Source organism: Bos indicus x Bos taurus, chromosome 14 (assembly GCF_003369695.1).
Source record: "Bos indicus x Bos taurus breed Angus x Brahman F1 hybrid chromosome 14, Bos_hybrid_MaternalHap_v2.0, whole genome shotgun sequence".
NCBI lineage: Eukaryota > Metazoa > Chordata > Mammalia > Artiodactyla > Bovidae > Bos > Bos indicus x Bos taurus.
Window position 1 is genome coordinate 82283940 of NC_040089.1, and position 7290 is coordinate 82291229.

Genomic DNA, 7290 nt, shown 5'->3' on the forward strand with positions numbered 1-7290 from the left:
GAGGCCGAGACAGCAGCAGAGGCTGAGCGTGGAGTGGAGGCTGAGACCAGGGATTCCAGCGGGAGCCTGGTGGCAGAGTCTGAAACCGAAGAGCACGAGCAGGTCCCCAAGGGGAGCAGCTGCGGGCCGTCTGCACGCTGAGCCTGAAAAGCCTCTGGCACACTGGGTGACGCTACCCACCAGGCAGCTTAAAGATAATTCCAGAACCCCAGCGAAGACACGGGGTTAAACTTTTGTCATTCTGCACTTGTCTAAAACCCAAAGAGAGAAATAATAAATGTGGGACAGGAAGGTACGTACTCCGTACCTCGGCCTCGGCTCTCAGGTGTGTTTTGAGGGCACTAGCGGGTGGCTTGTGTTATTTATTTTTTCCCCCTCCCTCCTCCTCAAGCAGTTGGGACTCCCTGAGAAAATCTGGCTGCAGGCTTTTCATCCAAGAGGCACCCGTTCTGCTCAGGCTAGCAGCACCCTGGCCCCAGCCAGTGCGTCGTCGTGGAGAAGCCCTCCTCCAGCCCCAGGCGCGAGAGCCGAGATCAAAGCGCAAAGCACAAATGCTGCTCTGATCAAAACACAGCTTTCGGCGTTTGATGTGGCCCAGCCTCTATTGAGGTAAGGACAATGGAGTAGTGTGGCCAGGGGACTTTGGCAATAAGTATAAAGCAAGGTGCACTCCATCAAATAAGAACGAGAGAAAGCGAGAGAGACAGAAAGAGAGGAGGAGAGAAAAGGAATGAAGGGAGCAGGAAGAAGGGAAGTAAACCGAAGTCAGCTAGGACCCCGGGGAGCAGCTAGGGGACCTCCAGCAAAGGAAAGCACTGTATCGCTTGCCCAGGGTCCCTTTCTGTGGAGGAACGGTCTGAGCAATCAGATGAGCGAGTCTTCATCCCAGTCTCACTCTGCCATTAGCCACCAAGCTGGCTTTACCAGTCGCGCACCTTCTAGGTCAACTCCCCAGAGGCCGACTCCAGCCCTTTCCAGCCGTCTAACACTTAGAGTCCATGGCTACTGACAGGAGATGCTGCTTCATCCTGGCAAACCACCTTCTTTCTTGGAGGAAAGGATCTCTGATATCCTGTGTGGCAATGAGACAAAGGGAGGGTGTCTGAGCCAGTCCTTAAATCTCCCTGAGGTAGTACCTGGCCCTGCTCACTTCCACTTTCAAAACTCTCAATATGCTATGGAATTAAGATATAGCAAAGCAGGATGACCAAAACTCTCAAATAGTCTAAAACACACATACTTCACAATTACCCTTATTTACTACCAAAATAAAACCTCATTTGGGGACAATGTCAGGAGACTCAACGTGAGGCCTTTTATGAGCACGAGGCCGGAGCTGAACAGCCCACCTGCTCTTCCTCCTAAGCCTGGCCATTTCTGCACCCCAGGAGCTTAGCACGTTGCTGTCACATGGTGGGTAATAAAGTACATGCAAAATGAATCAAAGCACACAGGGATGCATCAACGGTCTGCACGCCTTTGGGCTCTGCACACTTCATTAGGAAAACGATAAGAAGGCAATATAGTTATCTGAGAAGCATGTTGACTTAAATCAGGCCCTGTGACCAAGCAGATCCTCAGAAATCACCTTCAACTTTCAGATCTAAGGGACAAAAATAAAACTGTTACCTAGAAGTAGAAATAACTAATATCCCAGTTTCAGTTACGTGTGTATGTGCTCAGTCATGCCCGACTCTTTGCAACCCCGTGGACTGCAGCCCACCAGGCTCCTCTGTCCATGGGGTTCTCCAGGCAAGAATACTGGAGTGGGCTACCATGCCCTCCTCCAGGGGATCTTCCTGACCCAGGGATCGAACTCACATCTCCTGCATGGGCAGGTGGATTCTTTATCACTGAGCCACCTGGAAAGCCCTTTCTCCTTGATAGATTTACTGAATGAGGACTTCTGCTTGGTGGCTGTAAAGAGCCATCTAGGTGTTACAGGAAAAAAAGGACTCAGATGCTAAAATATGTCAGTTCCACACACTTCAAAATGGTATGGTCATTTCCCAAGATTGGCCATGCCTGTACTTATCCAGCCTGTGCAAATGTGAGTTTCCAATTCACAACCCTTGGAAGGAAGAAAGCACGATTTGAGGTCCACCGTCCTCACAGGGTTCATGGAGAGGATTAATGAGTTAATAAGCATTAAGCACGCTGCAAGCCACAGGTAATGGGCAAACATGATTAGGAATACATTCTTCCCACCAAAGAGGTTCAGACTTTGCACAGGTGGTTAAATCCCTGGAGAAATATCTACTTCTAATACAAGGAACTAGATGCCGACTCTCAAGTAACAGGCTGCCTGGGAAAACGCCCTAGGCGTCCAGTCACTGGTGGCAGGGACAAATTTAGATAATACAAGGGCAATGACATCCCCTGAAGTACCATCGAAAGCAACTGAAGTAATAAGCAACTCCAGTTAACAGTGGCATCTGCAGTAGCAGTAGAAGTGCTTTGGTGAGAGGATGGTTCTCTGAACTCTCCCTTTCTCAAGTCTCCAACTTATTTGGCTGTTCTGCCAACTTCCACTCTGTTAACTACATCCAGCTGTTTGCTTCAGCCACATGGAGACTGCACACATGAGCACAACTGCCTCAAACTACAATGTCTGCATGTGAAGCCGCTCAGTCGTGTCTAATTCCTTGACCCTATGGATGGTAGCCCACCAGGCTTCTCTGTCCATGGCATTCTCCAGGCAAGAACACTGGAATGGGTTGTCATTTCCTCCTCCAGGGGATCTTCCTGACTCAGGGATTGAACCCACATCTCTTATGTCTCCTGCATTGGCAGGTGGGTTCTTTATCGCGGAGCCATGGTGGAAGCCCCAAACTGCAATAACTGTATTTATCTGCTACAACTTAGGTGGTTTCCAAGACTTCTTAGGAGGGAAAGTACAGAGTGATGAAGCTCACTTTAGCCTGAGATATGTCTCCTTCTTGTTCCCAGGAACATTTCCTCCTAACTCTACATTGAATCTCAGAGTACAAATACTGTAAATGGTGAGGCAGCAAGGTTCATTGAAAGACCTCCTGTGCCCCACAAAATGACACTCCATTCATTTTGTAACCTCAGATACCTACTACTCTAAAGCCATCAGAGTTCCAAAAGAAGGAAACTTAGATGCTTTCAAAAAGGCAAGAATCTCTAAACCAAGAGTCCTGACCCCTGATTTCATCAGTGTTCTTGCATTTTTGCAAACTTCTCATTTTCAGGACAAAACAATTAAGTGAGCAGGGCTGTGAAGAGAAGGCTTTCTGTAGAGGTTTTTCTTCCCTTTTCTTTCTTTCTTATTTTGGCTGTGCTGGGCTTTCGTTGCAGAACATGTGGAATCGAACCCTAGCCCTTGCATTGGAAAGCAGATTCTCAAAGCCCGGACCACTAGGGAATTCTGTGGCAGATTTCAGGATGGGAGAGTGAAGATGGGGTAAACTCTTATGACAGCATCACAGAGCTTCAGGAGAGATACAATGAGAGTCTGAAAGAAATGAGTGCTGGTGGGCATTCACACATGGATTGATTTCCCATGTGTGCCAGGCTTCATATTAGGATTTGAGTCTCCATTGCCTTAAAGCATCCAAGTGTCCCTAAACACCCAGCATACATGTAAATAACCATGACGTTTATTAACCGCTATGACTGTAGTAAGAATAACATGTCTTCAAACCACAAACTGAGAGAAAACTGAGTCTGGATCATCATGAAAGACTTCACAAAGATGACACATTTACGGATGGGATTTCACCCATTCTAGAAAGAGGAAAATAGCTTTCCTGGCAGTATGAGATAAGAATATCTTTGGCAGGCTCAATACCTGTTGAATCGTTTGTCCACTTACTCATTCAGTCTTTCTTATGCTCATTATTCACTTGTTCTTCAGGCCTCTGCTGAGTGCCAGGCCCAGTGCGGACAGATGTCAGACTGTGACATTTTGGTGGCATCCTGACAGTCGCTAAGGATCAGGCAAATATGATGATCACAATTTCTACTAAGTGAAACAGTTCTAGTGGATGGAGAAACAGTTCTAGTGGAAGTTCACAGTAGAGGGTGAGGGGGGCTGATGGCTGACAGCCCAGCTCTCAAGACACCACTGCAGATGAGGAGCAGGATGAGAAGCCCTGGGTGGGACAGGAAGGGTGAGCAGAGGAGGACCAGGGTTCACACTGTGTGAGCAAAGGAGGACCAGGGTTCACACTGTGTGTGAGCAGAGGAGGACCGGGGTTCACACCATGTGTGAGCAGAGGAGGACCGGGGTTCACACATGGTGAGCAGAGGAGAACCGGGGTTCACACAGTTTGTGAGCAGAGGAGGACCGGGGTTCATGCAGTGTGAGCAGGGGAGGACTGGGGTTCACACTGTGTGTGAACAGAGGAGGACCGGGGTTCACACCATGTGTGAGCAGAGGAGGACCGGGGTTCACACATGGTGAGCAGAGGAGAACCGGGGTTCACACAGTTTGTGAGCAGAGGAGGACCGGGGTTCATGCAGTGTGAGCAGGGGAGGACCGGGGTATACACAGTGTGTAAGTAGAGGATCGTGTGTGAACAGAGGAGGACTGGGGGTCACACAGTGTGAGCAGAGGAGGACCAGGGTGCACAGAGTGTGAGCAGAGGAGGACCGGGGTGCACAGAATGTGAGCATAGGAAGACTGGGGTGCACAGAGTGTGAGCAGAGGAGGACCGGGGTGCACAGAGTGTGAGCAGAGGAGGACCGGGGTGCACACAGCGTGAGCAGGGGCAGACCACTGTGCACACAGTGTGAGCAGGGGAGGGCCGGGGTGCACACAGTGTGAGCAGAGGCGGCCGGGGGTCACACAGTGTGAGCAGATGAACTGCACCTAGCGACGAATGGGTGCAGCGGGCTAGCCTGTCTCCTGGGGCAGGTGAATGGGCAAAGCATGAGACTGCAACCCCACTGAGGGGCACTGGGAGGAGGCAAGTCTGAACAATGGAGTCAAAGATGATGATTTTGTTTGTGGCATGCCTCATCTGAGATATTTCTGGCTCACTCAGGCAGGAATGTCCATTTGGCATGCCATTCGTTCAGGAAAAGGAGCAACAGCTAGAGAAAGGGATCTGATAATTGTGTGCAAATAAATAACAGCTGAAACCATGGAAGTAGAAAAGAAGATTTTACATATAGACCTTTGCCGAAGCCTATTAGGGACATATGGGGGATTGTGATCTACTGGAAAAAAGACAGATGGCAGAGCAGGAGAGGAGGACAGGGTGCTATTACGAAGCCGACAAGGTAAGAGGCGGAGCTGCTTTCCCTGCAGCCCACTGATGGGAACTCCAAGCTTTCACTGCCATAGGTGGGGCTTAGAGCCCCCATTAGGGAAAAAAGAGAATTTCCAGGAAGAGGGCTGTGTTTGTGTTAGTCACTCAGTCATGTCTGACTCTTTGCAACCCCATGGACTGTAGCCCCCCAGGCTCCTCCGTCCATGGGATCCTCCAGGCAGGAATACTGGAGCGGGTTGCCATTCCCTCCTCCAGGGGATCTTCCTGACTCAGGGATCGAGCCTGGGTCTCATGCATTGCAGGCAGATTCTTTACCATTTGAGCTGCAGCGAAGTCCTAGAAAGGGGACTGGAAAATAGCAAAAAGTGCTGAAAACCCAACTCTCCCTTCTACATTTCTTTTTATATCGGAGTTCTGGAGATCGGGTGCTTCACAATTCTATGCTGGTTTCAGGTGTACACACACACGCATCTGTTCTTTTTCAAACTCTTTCCCATTTATGTTGTTACATAATGTTGAGCAGAGTTCCCGTGCTGCACAGTAGGTCCTCGTTGGTCCCATTTTAAATAAAGCAGTGTGTGCTCGTCTCTTTTCACTCCACCACCACATCTGTTTGTCCCGTTTGTAGACACATCCTTTAACATCTCCCATTAAGCTGTCAGTTAATATGAATCTTAATATGCAGCTATGGTGTGCATGAGAGTTAGACTAAAACTCCACTGCTGGCAGTGTCTCTTGCCCCTTGGTGGGGACATCTGACATGATCAAGAGCTAGAAGTGAACAGCAGACACGCATCAGATTATTTGAACAGGACAGTAAAGCGTCTGCCCGCAATGCGGGAGACCTGGGTTCAATCCCTGGGTTGGGAAGATCCCCTGGAGAAGGAAATGGCAACCCACTCCAGTACTCTTGCCTAGAAAATTCCATGGACAGAGGAGCCTGGTGGGCTACAGTCCATGGGGTCATGAAGAGTCAGACACGACTGAGAGACTTCACGATTCACGAAAGAAACCGAAAGTGGTCAACATAACTTTTATAAAATATATTTTATTGACATTATGGATGATAAAGAGGTTTTCTAAATTATAAATCAATGTCATTTATGTAACAGCATTTCCAGAAAAATCTGTATTGCAGAAATGCTGTGTTTCCAAGAAATAGTAATGGTTTCTTCAACTCTGTATCTTACTCTTTGGATAGCCAGTTACAATTTTCTGAAAAAGAACAGTTGCAAAACCAAATCAAACTAGTACTACAAGTGAAGATCAACTGAGACTTTCAGAGCAGTTTTGATCAAACACCTTACCTGCCGGGCATCTCAAAATTTTTTTATGAAAGATGAGCTATCAGGGTAGATATTTTTTCTTTTTATAAAAATAACACATAATATTTTGTTTTACTTTATTTCATGTAAAGTAAACATGTGCAAACAGAAAAGCAGAAAGGAGTAAAAGCATTCAGGCCTGGTCTGAGGCTGGGTAATTAAACCAAACTCCTTCCTGACATCTTGTGTTATGCCCTGTGGAAATCAGCTAATCCCTGGTTTCCCTTTGACAGAAGCTACAATTCTGTTCTCAAATTAGATCCACAGAGAGTGAGACTCCTGAAGGGGCCTGCTGACCCACAGGCTATCAGGAATGTCTGCTGAATCAGTGGTTCTTCACTTTAAAACTAGTAAGTGGTGGGGAGTCCAGAGCTAATGTCTGGACTTGATCATCAAGGAAATGTAGCATAAGCATATCATTAAAGAGAGGGCGGTGACCACTGAAAGAACTAAATACGGAAACTGTTCAAAGTGGTCTCCTCTGGGAAGTCAGTGAGCAGTCAAGGAGGGTGAGGATTCTTCACTTTAAAACGAGTTAAAACTAGGCTGAAGCAGGAGCCTGTGATATTCATTATAAGATGTTCTATACTTTCCAATTTTCTGCAACCAAGAGCATTTTTATTTAGAGAATATGAAAGTGGAAAAGAGAGGTTACATGTTATGACTGCATGTATGCTTACTTTGTGGGCTTCCCTGGTGGCTCAGTGGTAAAGAATCTGCCTGTG